This window comes from Dermacentor andersoni, chromosome 10 (assembly GCF_023375885.2).
Source record: "Dermacentor andersoni chromosome 10, qqDerAnde1_hic_scaffold, whole genome shotgun sequence".
NCBI lineage: Eukaryota > Metazoa > Arthropoda > Arachnida > Ixodida > Ixodidae > Dermacentor > Dermacentor andersoni.
In genome coordinates this window covers 118,769,735-118,784,469 of record NC_092823.1, presented here as the reverse complement: position 1 = coordinate 118,784,469, position 14,735 = coordinate 118,769,735, and the positions used below count along the sequence as shown (strand labels likewise).

The window sequence follows — 14,735 nt, the reverse complement described above, 5'->3', positions numbered from 1 at the left end:
ACAAAAACAGAACCTTTTCTTTCTGGTTTCATTCAGCGCGATACATGCTTAAAAGAACGCGTGAATGTAGAGTGCGCGCCATTTATTCTCTCTCGCTAGTGTGTACAGCTACCTAGTTTTTCAGCAGCCTTTTCCTGTGGCTGGTGGCGTTGCCATTTTTCTCCGCAACTGTGCGTTTCATTGACGTAGCTCTTTGCCGATACTGGTAGTCAGAACAACGTCAAAGAGCAATGCGAGGTCATTCTTAAATAAAGAAAAGAAAGAAAAAGTAAAAGCCACCCCTCTAGAGCACCGCTCTTTTTCACAGTGGATCAGGCTGCACGTCCTGGATATCTGGCTCCAGGGAATCAAACAAGTCAAACTGCAGCCGCGAAACTTCCAACTACCTGGCATTTTTTTTTCTTTCTCAGGTTATATTGCTGGGACCCATTTCGTCAAATTTCTTGTCACTGGCCCGTGTTGTCCATTGCAACACAGCGACTCGCTCTTGTCCTCTTCCTCCTCCTTCACCACTTCCATCACTTACCGAGCCAAAGAGGAGACAGCGCATTTTCGTGAAAGAATTTTCACGTTTCCTTGGATAAACAGTACTTTTGAGTCACCGAAAAACCGAAGGCAACGTCAATCGATACCGCGGTAGTGTTCCTGTCGTTGCCACCGAAGTGCTCGTGTATCTGTTTGCACAGCCACGGCGCTCTTGGGAATCGAAATTCTTGGTTCCATTAACAAGTAACAACAAGGCTGGAGGCATTGCGAGTGGTAAAAAGGTATTTATGCTTGCGCTTTCTTGCTGATAATAGCTCTAAGCGGCTTAGTGTCTTCTACGAAACACTTCGGCACATTCATGCATATTCTTGCGCTCCTTAGAGCAATGTATTCTGTATCCGTAATTTGTTTACCTTACCGTTGTATCCGTCAGAGGAGGGGTGGGGAGGGGGGGGAGGTAGGGATTTGTGTTTCAGAGCTCTTCGGTGCGGTGACCTGGGACTTGGCCCTTGGACGCTCTGTTTCCTTTAGGTTCGCTGGCTCACGTGTTGTGTCACTGACCGTTAAAGGGATTGCAAGGAGGATGTTTTGCAATACCTTCGAGTGCAGGAGATGCTTTTTGATTTCACTACGGTGTGTGTGTGTCTGTGTGTCTGTGTGTTTCCTTTCATCTTCTTTTCTGTAGTTAGGCATAGGGTTGCTTGCTCCGTATTCATCGGACAGCAAGAGGTCGATCGGACCCTTCGTATCAGAACGCTGCTTTGGTGACCTTAGGTGACCGCCCAATGTATTCTGGAACCTTAACTGGCAAAAACATAAGTTGGAAGATATTTTTTCTCCATTTCTTTGGGTTCTTTGGCTACTGTTTATCTATTCTCAAGAAGCGGTTGTAATGGAACACTTCGTGGCGTTTTTTGAATTGTTCGACGAAAACTTTTACTTATTCAATACCTCGGGTAGTTCGTTAGGTGAAGGGAACGAACTTCGGCATTGCCATATTAACAATGCAGCTATTACACGCCTTTATAAAAATAAGCAGGAGAAGGACATGTAGTGGGTCGCTATCAGGAGACGGACAAGGCCTCACAAAAAATGCTGACAATTGCTCCCATCCCAGCGCCACCTATAGGTTACACTGTAGAGTGTGACGCCGGTCATAACATGTACAGGGAAGGTAACTCTCCCAAGCGGAATGGCTAGACATCCTAAAAGCACTGAAGTTGGATAACGGCCACTTGAATGCTAATACAATTGACAATTGACGAGAACATTATTGAAGTGTCCTAAGGAACTTGATTGCTCGCCAGTCGATTTGGTGGCGTCGCCCATGGCGGGACCGGGAGGTGGTAACTCTCTGCGACGTCATGGGCCCTCTGGACGGCCTGTAGTTGAGTGAATTCCGAGCTCTTCAGTGAGGCGTTCTACTTGGACTTGTATTGAAGTTCGGAGCTCGCGTTGTAGAGGCACAGCCAGAGCATGCGGTCGAAGGAGCAGCATGCGTGACCGCAATATTTAAATGAGTGACGACCTATAGTGGCGTATAATGATAATTATGTGATCAACTACGGGTATTTTCATTACAACAGCTAGTTTCACAAAAGGGGTTATGCATTCTTTCCACATACTTTTCTATTGCACTAAAACAGGAAAAGATTTTTATATGTGGACTGTTCAGTCCGTACATGTATGCGCAGTAGCGGTCATACGCGCTTGTATCACTTAGATGTGTGGCGGATATGTACACGGGAGTGTTATTGCTCTAAAACTCATCACCCAAGAGAAACTTTCAAGATTCAAATTAAAGAAGCGAATACATTATAGTTTAGAAAACAACGTAAAATAAGTTGTTTTAATAACTATAACATGCATTTACTGAATATATATCTAACGACAAACGTTCGTACTGTTGAAAGGTCGTGGATAAAGTGTAGCAGTTAGGGAATTAAGAATCAGGACAATGGAGCAACATTTGTCCTAATATCATAGACAATGTTAAAATTTCATAAACTATACAAATAGCTTCAAGCTAGCTATGTGCTCAGAGTTTGACCACCCCGTTTATCCTAGTAGAAACAGTCTGCTCATCTCTGTATAAGGGGGAGGGACGGTCATAATTTTTGTGCGTGTTCTATTTCTCCTGCTCAACTGCTAGTGTCTTTTTACCCAAACCTAACAAATACAAAGGGCAATGTATCTCTTGTTACGTCCTCTACCATTGTTAACAGTCTATATATATATATATATATATATATATATATATATATATATATATATATATATATATATATATATATATATATATATATATATATATATATATATATATAGAGAGAGAGAGAGAGAGAGAGAGAGAGAGAGTTTTCCTTTTTAGCAGCGCCAAATTCAACAAAAAATATTGCCTGTAGCAGAAAGTACAATTCTAACCTGTGATCTAAATTACTGGATGGGGCCGTAATTACTTATACCAGATATCAAAATGCTTACTTGAATTAACCAAATTAACGAATTATGCTATTCATTATGCACATCTGTTTTCTAAACACGGCCAAATAATCGGACAACGCACCAGTTTTGTTTAGCACCGCCACTGAAATCGGCTCTCAACCATCTCCAATTATTTGCATAAGCAGCTTGTCAAGCTAAGAGGGCGGAAGGAGTCCAGACACAGGGATGTCATACCCGGTTTCGAATTTGGAATTGCACCAGCAATCTTCCAAGATTCGGGTGCAGATTTTTCGGTCTACAGTTCAATAAATATGTCAAAAAGAGTGGCTGTACCAGTCGCCTCGAGATTCCTTAGCATATTGTGCGTAAAAGCGCACGACCCAGCAGCAGATTTCTGGCGACATCACGGAATCGCGCATAGCAGCTCGTTTAAGGAGAATGTAACGAGCGGTTGAGAACGTTGTGCAGAATAACTAAAAAAATTTGGGCGCTTTACATGCCGAAACCACCATCTAATTATGAGGTACGCCGTAGTGAGCGTCTCCAGAAATGTGGACCACCTGGGGTGCTTTAACGTGCACCTAAATCTAGGTGAGCAGGTGTTTTTGCATTTCGCCTACATCGAAACGCTGCCGCAGTTGCCGGGACTAGATCCCTGCAGAACAACTACCATCAACTTTCTGCAGAGCTAACGGGACTGACTTTTCACATTTTACAGTGCGATGTCCTGCCCGGAAAAGTGAATGAGTTTCGAAATTGTGGAAAAGAAAGTAAGCAACAAATCCCAGCATATACCGCGCGATAGCTTTGGTACGCGTGCAAAAAGACGTGACACATCGGTCTCCTTACTAGGCCGCCTGAGTAGGAAGAGCTTTTATTTCTTTTTCAGCCAATTCTACCGCATGCTGGTAGCGACCCTACCCGCCAATCCCGTTCTCTGAACCTGGACTGTAGCAAAAACGCTTGTGACGCAATTCTCTCTTGCTAAACTCCTGAAAGCATGGCACTTTTTCCAATGCAAGGATTGCCGCCGCTGCTGCTGCTGCTGCTGCTAGCGTTGCAGAAAAACGGTCAGTACATGTACGTGGGCGACATTTTGCATACTGCGAATGAAGTTGTCGCATAACCCTCTACCGCTGCGTCTGTTCCGCCTACATCCGAAACTTCTGTTTGCGACAGATCCGCATTCGCCCGAAAGGAGATATAAGAACACAGAGGCCATTGAGATTGCGGAAGGAGGGGGGGGGGGGGTGGAGGAAGGGAGAGTAAACGCAGTTATTATTTTAGATTTCCATTCGTTCCGCTACCGTGCCACGTCCAAGCGGAAAAAAGTTCCGCAATGTATGCGTTCTTCGCTTTTGTGTTTTATTTTTTTTTTGTTTAGCGTAACTGTTCTCTACGCGAGTACAATCCCCGCTAGTTTTGGCAGAGAAGAAGCGAGAGATTGATGCGCCGCATAAACGTTTGTGTATGAATTTAGGTGCGAAAAACTAAACAGCTCAGGAGTGGTTGATGTTTAAAACGCACACGTTTCTCATGTGTAGGCGTGGCTGCAGTGTAAAAACATGCGATCGGAGATTCCAGAATGGAGCTTTGAGATCGGCGTATCGACAGTTGCCAGCATTGATTAGTATGTGTGTGCGTGCGTGTTCACGTTCGTGCGTGAGGGTGTGCATGTGTGTACAGGTGTGTGCGCTTGTCAATGTGTACGCGCGAGCATGGGTGGGAGGCTCGTTGCCTTCAAAACATGCAAATTATCAAACAAGTACCCATACGAGCCCTGGTGACAGGCCAAATTACTCGCGCTGTGGCTCGGTGACATTTGACAGAACTGCGTCCATAAATGCTCCTCCATACCTTTCACTTTCCACCGTCATGGTCTTCGAAATGACCAGCCCTGGAGGACGAACAAGGAAAGAAGCGAGGAAGCGGTTAAGGAGTGAACAATCTAAAGAAGAAAGGAACATTTAGAAGGAGCCCTGTATGAAGGTCACGACCACCAAAGTGGGCCCGCGTTCCTCTTCTTCCCAATTTCCGCGCACATCCGTCGTCGCCAGGACAGCACGAACGCTCTCCCGGGTCCCTTCATATTTGAGGACCCAAACCGCTACAACGCCGGAGCCAGTGCGTGGGTGTGGGCAGTCTGCTATGAGACAAGCCTCATTTCCGACGCCGACAGAGGACAGGGAGATGGGGGGGTTCGTTTCGTTGCATAGCCTTAGATGCAGCCTGCAATCCAGATCTCGGAGCCGTGTCTGTTGTTGCCTGGCAAACGTGACCGCGGTGCTGATGTTTGGCCAACGCGCTGTGTGCAACCAGCGAACGAAACCCATGTTGTCAACGGGCCGCCGCGATGGTTTGGCAACGACGGCAGTTCGTGGAAAGAAATGCCACTTTGCATTTCCGTCCTTGTGAAAAGCGAAGAAATTATTAATTTCCCTACCAAGCGGGCACCGCAAACAGCAGAAATAATGGTTATGTGATGAAAGAATAACCTAAAGAGGAAAAAAAAACAGCAGGGATGTTCTTCTGAACGGAATCTAGAAGCCGGCACGTCTATTTGCATATTCAGCGCTTCCTGCGTGGGCCAGCATCCTGAGCGTGACATCTAGACATTCACTGCGAACCCTGTTTTGGTCGCCTTCGTGTTATGTATGATTGTGGCAGTGTTCACATTCGTCACTGTTGTTGCTACGATGTCCTCGCCGTTGTGGCCTCGCTTAAGTGATCACTGACGTTGAGTTTTAGAGTGAACCTCGTTCATGCATTTGTTTTTTTCTCAAGGAGCTCGGTTCTGTCGAGGTACGGTGTATCAGCCCCCTACGTGTTTCTCTTAAAATTCAGTCTGGCACTTGTTTTTCCCTTTGGTGCGATCGGACACGAAAAAACACAAGACTATTGTCAGGAGCTCGAAAGTAACGCTATTAGGTTTTCCTGAGATGCAAAGTCAGTGTTTAGCATTTCATTGCGCTTTGCACATGTTCATGTTCCCATCCTTAAACCCTGCAATTGTACACTTAAAGTTATGCATTAGACATGTAGGAGGCCCACAATGCGCACTTCGCGTTTCGCAGCACACTTGTAACTTTCTCCTTTATTATGAACCTATGCGCCGTTGATTTTTCTCGATGATTTTTCGTCCACAGAAAATTTTTACATTTACATCATGATGGCGTCAAAGCAGTTGCCCCAAGTTTGCCGAGTTCGCTAGTTGGACTCTGGTGAATGCATGCCATCAAGCTGCGAGTTTGGCGGCTTTATTTTCTGCCCTTTCATCTTTATCAATTGTCTTGTTTTATATTTGTTTGGTACGTGGAATATACCTTTGTCTATTAGCATTCTATTACTCATATAGCAGTGGTACTTCTGCAGTAACGAACGCTAAGTAAACCGAATTTGTAAAAAAAAAAAAAAAAACGTGCTTGCTGTTGCCGGCTGTGTGTCCGTGATTCTGATGTCGAATAACCGTGTCTCCTCGGAGCCTTGGCAATTTAAAAACGTTCTAGGTGGGGCCGAAGCCTCGGTTCTAAGATACATGCAGGAATATTTATAAAATATGTGCGTATTTTTCTTCTCATGGTGTTCAGCTCCATAAGGGTCAGTTCCAAGTGAGGAAAGGTTACAGGAGTTATTAGATACTATAAATAATGACACAAGAAAAAAGACATGTTTCCTCCTATTCAGAAAGTGCAATAGAGTAAAATACAAAGACGTCCAGGTGCAATTTGGCTGCACAGAATTGGAGCTTATCAAATCTCCGAGTTTGTGACCGCGAACCGTTGTCTACCATCAGACGGCGTGCCCTCTGAAGCTTCACCATCAGCTCTACAAATTTTCATGGGCTATAGATTTACCGTTTGTGTATATTTTTTTTTTCTAGAAAGTAATTCAGAGCCTATTCTTTCCTTTATTGCGAAAATCGGCCGTAGGGCCTGCACGGGGACTCCTGCATGCGAAGAACCATCGCTTCCGGAGAATTTATATTATGGGGCTCAGACGATATTTACCATTTTTCAATTTTTTCTAAAAAAATTGTCTCAGGCAATTTCTTTATTTCTTGCATAAATGAGCATCAGTGCGTGCGTCAGGAGTGATGTATGCGAAGAACCATTCCTTTCGGGAGAAATTATATTATGGGGTATAGGCTTATCATTTTTCAGTTTATCTAAAGAGTTGATTTCCGCCTATTTGTTTATTTCTTGCATAAATGAGCATCAGTGTGTGCGTCAGGAGTGATGTATGTGAAGAACGATCGCCTCTGGGAGGATTTATATTATGGGGCCGAGGCCTCACCATTTTTCAATTTTTTTCGGAAGAATTTATCTCTGCCTATTTGTTAATCTCTTGTGTAAATGGGCGTCGCAGCGCGTGTTGGGAGTGATGTATGCGAGGAACCATAGCCTTCGAATTTTAATATTTTAATGGGCTATCGCCTTATCATTTTTCAAACTTTTCCAAAAAATTAATATCTGCCTATTTGTTATTCTCTTGCGTAAATGGGCGTCGGGGCATGCGTTGGGAGTGATTTATGAGAAGAACCGTCGCTTTCTGCAGGGTATATATTACGGGGCGGAGACGATATTTTCATGGGCTATAGCCTTACCATTTTTCAACTTTTCCTGAAAAATTAATCTCTTCCTATTTGTTATTCTCTTGCGTAAATGGGCGTCGGGGCATGCATTGGGAGTGATTTATGCGAAGAACCGTCGCTTTCGGCAGAATATATATTCCGGGTGGAGACGATATTTTCATGGGCTGTTCCTGTCACTGTCTGTTACAGGAAGCAATTGCGTCCATATGGACCAGAGCATTTTGTGGTGTGGTGTGGCGCGGTTTGGCGCCGTGTGGTGTGGGGACGCCTGCCGTTAGGAACATGCACTACACCCCTTTTAAGGTTGTGGTTGGTTCATCTCCAACCGATTTGCTTTGCTGGTAGCCATTCGATGATCACATCTATTGTAGATTACAGGGGAGCCAGTATGTTTCTTAGAAACACGTTAGCAATTTTTTGTACACGAAGCGACACATGCAACCATCATTATATCGCTGGTAGCTTCCGCAGCGTTTTTTGTGAGCCCGTCTCCTGCAAAAAACGCGAACAGATTACGGCCATGTCCCGGCATTATAGTTATCGCAATTATACGGACGCTCGAAGAAAATTTCCACTGCTTGGCTGCTAAAATGACGAAGCAGGAATGACAAACCATGAGCGCATCACTCAATCGGCACGGTGGCGGGGCAAGTGCGTCGGCCTGTGAGCCTGAGCCTAGCGCCCACGCGCACGGCATGGATAATGGCGTCCCTGCATAGTTGCTGTGTGTATACATGTACTACTCTGAAAGGAATGGGCAGGAAATTCCAAGTTACATAACCTGATATTTCACTGGGCGCTGACGAACGCAGACGGTTTCTCATCAATCTCTTCTGCAGCAGAAGGGTGGCTGCATAGGCTGGTTTATAAAACATTACTTCCGTCAAAGAAAAGCCCGCTTTAGTGAGCAAAACGCTGAAGCACGGAAGAAGGTGACAGGACAGAGCACGCTCCCGTTACGTGCTCTCAGGCTAATCACCTTCTACGACGACGTACTGCACGCTGAAAAGGGTTCTTACTTCTCTGAAATTATAATCTCTTGCACCATCTATGTGCGACGCCTTGAAAAACCAGAGTTTCCTGAATATATAGAGGGGAACTCTGGTGCTGCGATCCTTCAGCCACCATGGAAATGAAGGCTAGTGCATGTATTTGTCTGATCACCGTCCATGGGGCTCGACACGATTTGATGACTTCGTTTATACGCTGTATCAGGACCTAAATAGAACTAAATTTCTAAGTAATTCATGCATTACTAGTGAAGTCGGAAATACCACTCTGGAAGCAAGCACGATCGCTGCTAATTGCAGTGGTTACCTTTGTGCGTGCGATTTGTTCATAAGGCAAATTGCATGGAGATTTGTTTGTCCACGGGACCAAAAGGACTCGTTTTTTTTAACCATGTTTCAAGTAAGGTTGAGCGAAGCTAAACCCAAATACATTGCATTGTCTCGTCGGTGCAGTCAAGGCAGAATGCGTGGTTTCCTAAAAGAAGTAGTATGGGCTTTTCAGCTTTTGAAGGTTCGACTTTCCATGGAATACTTAAGTCGGGTAGCACGAAAGCGCTTATATAAGAACCTGATAGACGCAATGTTGCCGGTACCATTGTATCACTCGATGTTCTGCTTGGGACCTGAAAAGAACGTTCTAAAAAGAGTAAAACGAATGCCAGTATGCCCGTCAGTAAGGTCCTTCTTTTTCGCGCTCCGCACCAATACTTCAGCTGTCAAACGACGGCTAGAAGAAAAAGGACTTTTTGTGTCTTGGAGCAGCAACTGCTTACTATGCCGAAAACCCGAAACAGTGGAACACATACTTCTTGACTTCTGGAATGCCGTATTTCATTGGTATATCTTACAGAGAACCCTTAAGAAGGATTTACCGATTACGCCATAGGGTATTCGTTTCTAGCCTACTCTAAAGGAAGACAGTGTACTTGTATGACATGTTCATGCTGTTACCCTTGCATAGTTTATGGAAAACTAGAATGGCCGTGCGACATGCTGAAATAAACACCCGGCCTGTTAGAGAATACTTCAGCAAAACCATTTGTTATATATAGTAAATGTATAATTTGCAAAAAGAAGCATGGCTCAATGTGATGAATGAACTTGCGAACTTCAAGCGCTTTTAGCCCCCGTGTCAGCCTACCAATGGCAGATATTTTTACCGTTACATTCCAGTATTGTGAAAATGTCTTGTTTTGTTTGTTGCCATGTCGGCAATAAAGAAAAACAGCGTCCGTGGTGTAATTGGTTTCAATATCGGGATACTGTGCTAGGGATGCTGAGTTCAAATCCTGGCGTCGGACAATTTAACGATTTTCATTCAAACATTTGAATGAACATCGGCTCTAGCGGCCGAGGATGCCGCTAGACCTCAAGGGCTTCTGGCCGCCATCTAGGCGGGGTTGGCCCCCCACCAATCTGCTGGCTATATAAATAACAGTTATTTCTCTCTCTCTCTCTCTCTCGTGTGTGACATTCACCAGGGAGAGGCCGGCTTCGATAACCGTAGGCATTTGCTACGGATCGCGGCACACACTGGATTGAGCACCACCACCGAAGCGGCTATCCGCGCTGCTCGAGGCATCGCTCGCCGAGCATCATCGGCGGAAGAGCTATCGCGGGGAGCTGCAAACATCTGGGCTTGGAGGATCGTATGACCAGGTTCCACGACATCACGACACACTATCAGTTACAAATACGCGTATACCCATTCCCTCACGCTGGGTAAAACAGGACGCAAGCAGTACACTACAGACAATTACAAACGGATTTTACAGAAACCCTAGACTAGTGCACGCCATGTATCCAGACATGTACGCCACAAACAGATGCACATCGTGTGGCTAGATTACCACACTTAATTGCATGTTATGGGAGTGCCAGGACTTAACAAGTCGGGCAGTGCCGACCCCTCCGTCTCTTCCACCACCAGCCTTCGCTCGCGCTGGAAGACCGCACTGCTCAGCTCGAACCTGACAGCACAACTCTGGGCCATCCAGCGAGCCGAGGAAGCCGCTTCGAGACAAGGTCTCGGAGCCGAGGCCACGGCGGGTGCCGAGACCCACTAAAAGACGCCGAACTCGGACCTCATTGATTTGAAAATAAATTTTACGTTCTTCTTCTTGCGCGTCACAATATTTGTCACTAATTTTGCTGTACCAAGTTTATTTGCCCTTACTATGCTTCTGCTATCTACTGTGAAAGTTTTGTTCACGCTACTGCTAAACAGTCCATGGGTGGAAGGGCCATTGCGAGGTAGTCTTTTGTGCCCTGAGCCACACCTTCCTCTGGCTTGTAGTGCACTGGAAATACAATAAAATTAAATTAAAACAAATTGCTACCTAAGTATATCTTTTTTTTTTAATAGTGGGGAATTTTTCTTCGGCATTCATAGAATAAACTGACAATATGCACCTTCAGTTACAAGATTTTACGGTTCACATTAAAATTTTACAAACCGCTTAAATGACGATGTGCTGGTTTAAGCGAAGCAAAAGTTAATTGTTTGAATGAATATAGATTTGAGCTGCCGAGCTGTAACCTCCCCTAAAACCGCTGGTGGTTTAAAACACCTCGAAAATCTTCGTAGCCATATTTCGGTAATGATATTGCAAATTTTATTTGACATAAAGCGTACAATGTAATTACAACAACTGTTTGTGCCCTTAGCGAACATCTATAGCAAGGGGTCCAAGACAGAAGTACAACAGGGAACAAACATTGCAATAACAGCAAGTTTTGCCGAAAGCCCAAACTGTTCATTTTCGGATGCAGCTGTATGATCTCAATAGGGACGCTTGCTCACAGTACTGTTTCTCGATTTACGGGCAGAAACCTGGCATACCGGTGATCCCCATTGACTTACAGAAAGTTCGTCTTCACTTTTCGCAAGTACGCAATTACCGGCTTATGTAGTGCATGCGGAACATTTCGCTTAGCGTAAGATAGCATATAAACATAAAATTCAGTGTGCTCATAGCCTAGGTGGCAGAAACCTCAGTGGCGTGGAGACAAAATGAGTTGGGCCGCGATCTGTATGTCCGACCACGGTGAACATAGCAAGCCACATTCGCCACCTCGGAAAAATGCATATTGCATCCAAGAGTGTGTTCCCAAAAATATTGTATCATAGGAGAACGTTCGTGCAGGCAAAATTTTCAAACAATCATCAGAGTAGAGCAAGGATAAAACACAGGAAGAGGAGAGGATATGGCTCAGAGACTCTGCGGAGAGAAATTTCAATGTTGGCAGCGACACTGAACCTTTTGCATTCGTCTACACGCGGAGTATACACGACATGCAAAAGGCTAACGACAATTTCGGCAATGAGTACGTGCAGTTTTGGGTGACAAATCACCAAGAACAGCAACAGTGTTGTTCTTGGTTAAGCTACTCGCTTAACTATGGTTCACTCTGTTCCCCCTTCCGCTCTTGTCTGGTCCAGTCAGGATGGCCGAGCAGTCCAAGGCGCTGCGCTAAGGTCGCACACCGGTCTTCCAGGCGTGCGTTCCAATCCAAATAAAGATCAATATTCTTTTTTTTTTCAACGTCTCCACATGGAAAAAGAATATGGTAGGTAGCGCTTAATCTATTTTCTCTTCCTTTTTTCTGAATACGCAACCCTAAAGTACGATTGACTCTGTTTCATCGTCCGGTCTAGTAGCATCCTAACAGGATGGACAAGCGGCCTAAGGCGCTGCGTTCAAGTCACAGTCCGGTTTTCCAGGCGTGGGGTGGAATCTTACTTCTGACAAAGCTTCTTTTTTTCACTCTCGCCTCATGTAAATAGAAAAGATCATGTAGCGCATCATGTCTTTCATTTGCCCCTTTTCTTGAAAACGCAACGCTAAAATATGGCTGGCTCTGTTGCACCTTCCGCTCTAGCCTCGTCCAGTCAGGATGGCCGAGCGGTCCAAGGCGCTGCGTTCAGGTCGCAGTCCGGTCTTCCGGGCGTGGGTTCGAATCCCACTTCTGACAATCGTTCTTTCTTTTACCTCTCGTCTCGTGTTAACAGAAATAGGTAGGTATCGCTTCATGTTTTTCTTTTTACTCTTTTCTTGGAACAGCAACGCGGCTCTGTTGCACATTCCGCTCTAGATGCGTCCAGTCAGGATGGCCGAGCGGTCCAAGGCGCTGCGTTCAGGTCGCAGTCCGGTCTTCCGCGCGTGGGTTCGAATCCCACTTCTGACAATTGTTCTTTCTTTTACCTCTCGTCTCGTGTTAACACAAATAGGTAGGTATCGCTTCATGTTTTTCTTTTTACTCTTTTCTTGGAACAGCAACGCGGCTCTGTTGCACATTCCGCTCTACATGCGTGCAGTCAGGATGGCCGAGCGGTCCAAGGCGCTGCGTTCAGGTCGCAGTCCGGTCTTCCGGGCGTGGGTTCGAATCCCACTTCTGACAATTGTTCTTTCTTTTACCTCTCGTCTCGTGTTAACAGAAATAGGTAGGTATCGCTTCATGTTTTTCTTTTTACTCTTTTCTTGGAACAGCAACGCGGCTCTGTTGCACATTCCGCTCTAGATGCGTGCAGTCAGGATGGCCGAGCGGTCCAAGGCGCTGCGTTCAGGTCGCAGTCCGGTCTTCCGGGCGTGGGTTCGAATCCCACTTCTGACAATTGTTCTTTCTTTTACCTCTCGTCTCGTGTTAACAGAAATAGGTAGGTATCGCTTCATGTTTTTCTTTTTACTCTTTTCTTGGAACAGCAACGCGGCTCTGTTGCACATACCGCTCTAGATGCGTGCAGTCAGGATGGCCGAGCGGTCCAAGGCGCTGCGTTCAGGTCGCAGTCCAGTCTTCCGGGCGTGGGTTCGAATCCCACTTCTGACAATTGTTCTTTCTTTTACCTCTCGTCTCGTGTTAACAGAAATAGGTAGGTATCGCTTCATGTTTTTCTTTTTACTCTTTTCTTGGAACAGCAACGCGGCTCTGTTGCACATTCCGCTCTACATGCGTGCAGTCAGGATGGCCGAGCGGTGCAAGGCGCTGCGTTCAGGTCGCAGTCCGGTCTTCCGGGCGTGGGTTCGAATCCCACTTCTGACAATTGTTCTTTCTTTTACCTCTCGTCTCGTGTTAACACAAATAGGTAGGTATCGCTTCATGTTTTTTCTTTTTACTCTTTTCTTGGAACAGCAACGCGGCTCTGTTGCACATTCCGCTCTAGATGCGTGCAGTCAGGATGGCCGAGCTGTCCAAGGCACTGCGTTCAGGTCGCCGTCAGGTCTTCCGGGCGTGGGTTCGAATCCCACTTCTGACAATTGTTCTTTCTTTTACCTCTCGTCTCGTGTTAATAGAAAAAAGTAGATATCGCTTCATCTCTTTCCTTTTCCTCTTTTCTTGAAAAAGCAACGCTAAAGTTGGGGTAGCTCTGCTGCACATTCCGCTCTAGATGCGTCCCGTCAGGATCGCCGGGATTCCACTTCCGGCCACTGTAGTGTACGGACATGGCTGTCAGGAGCTCCGTCGGAGTGGCCCAGCAGGGCTGCGGTCTAGGTTTTTTGTCAACGAGGATTCTCATTATCAGTTGCTACTGCCTCAACTACCAACAGGGCGACTTGTTACGAATACTTTATTTTTGCATGCTGATATGCGTGCAAGGCCATACCGGGCGGAAAACTTCCGTGACATGCTGTCAAGCATGAAGTTGCTTTCTGACGTTGTCACCCTAGGAGCGTATCGAATGAGTCATGTGTGGGCCGTGACTTTCAAAAGTAGTGGCGGAGTGAAAGAACTGCTACAGGCAGACGACTTGATGGTGAAGGACAGACCATGCATCGTCGCCGACCCTGGAAATCAAGCAATGCACCTCAAGCTACACTAGATGCTGCAGAACGGGCCGGACGAGGATATTGGCGAAGCCCTGGCGCCTTACGGCCGAGTCACGGATGTGGCCAGAGAGCGGTGGCGGGGGCATGGCCTTCAGGATAAAGGTTCTTCAACGCGCCTGATCAACCTGATGCCGAGGAAGGGCTTGGGGGCGGACGACGTGCCTCACCTGTTACGGATAGCCGGTGAGGAAGCTCTCGTGGTAATTCCTGGAAGAGCACCGCTCTGCCTTCGTTGCCGCAGCACAGGACAAATCCGGCGCGACTGCCGCGTCCCGCGCTGCGCACGTTGTCGTCGTCACGGCCATGACGAGTCGCAGTGCGCGAGGACATACGCAAACGTGATGCGGACGACGGCTGCGGATGAAAGTGCTGAACTTC

The 14,735-nt window shown here is 46.2% G+C and overlaps 7 non-coding genes across 7 annotated transcripts; all 7 read left to right on the top strand.

The window, feature by feature from the left end:
• The first annotated feature begins 12,423 nt into the window (after nucleotides 1-12,423).
• On the top strand, nucleotides 12,424-12,507 carry TRNAL-CAG (transfer RNA leucine (anticodon CAG)). Its single transcript has one exon. It is a non-coding gene; the product is annotated as a tRNA-Leu (tRNA).
• A 129-nt stretch (nucleotides 12,508-12,636) lies between these two features.
• Nucleotides 12,637-12,720, top strand: TRNAL-CAG (transfer RNA leucine (anticodon CAG)). The gene has a single exon. It is a non-coding gene; the product is annotated as a tRNA-Leu (tRNA).
• A 129-nt stretch (nucleotides 12,721-12,849) lies between these two features.
• On the top strand, nucleotides 12,850-12,933 carry TRNAL-CAG (transfer RNA leucine (anticodon CAG)). The gene has a single exon. It is a non-coding gene; the product is annotated as a tRNA-Leu (tRNA).
• A 129-nt stretch (nucleotides 12,934-13,062) lies between these two features.
• Nucleotides 13,063-13,146, top strand: TRNAL-CAG (transfer RNA leucine (anticodon CAG)). Its single transcript has one exon. It is a non-coding gene; the product is annotated as a tRNA-Leu (tRNA).
• A 129-nt stretch (nucleotides 13,147-13,275) lies between these two features.
• Nucleotides 13,276-13,359, top strand: TRNAL-CAG (transfer RNA leucine (anticodon CAG)). Its single transcript has one exon. It is a non-coding gene; the product is annotated as a tRNA-Leu (tRNA).
• Nucleotides 13,360-13,488: 129 nt separating this feature from the next.
• Nucleotides 13,489-13,572, top strand: TRNAL-CAG (transfer RNA leucine (anticodon CAG)). The gene has a single exon. It is a non-coding gene; the product is annotated as a tRNA-Leu (tRNA).
• A 130-nt stretch (nucleotides 13,573-13,702) lies between these two features.
• TRNAL-CAG (transfer RNA leucine (anticodon CAG)) lies at nucleotides 13,703-13,786 on the top strand. Its single transcript has one exon. It is a non-coding gene; the product is annotated as a tRNA-Leu (tRNA).
• Nucleotides 13,787-14,735: the final 949 nt, after the last annotated feature.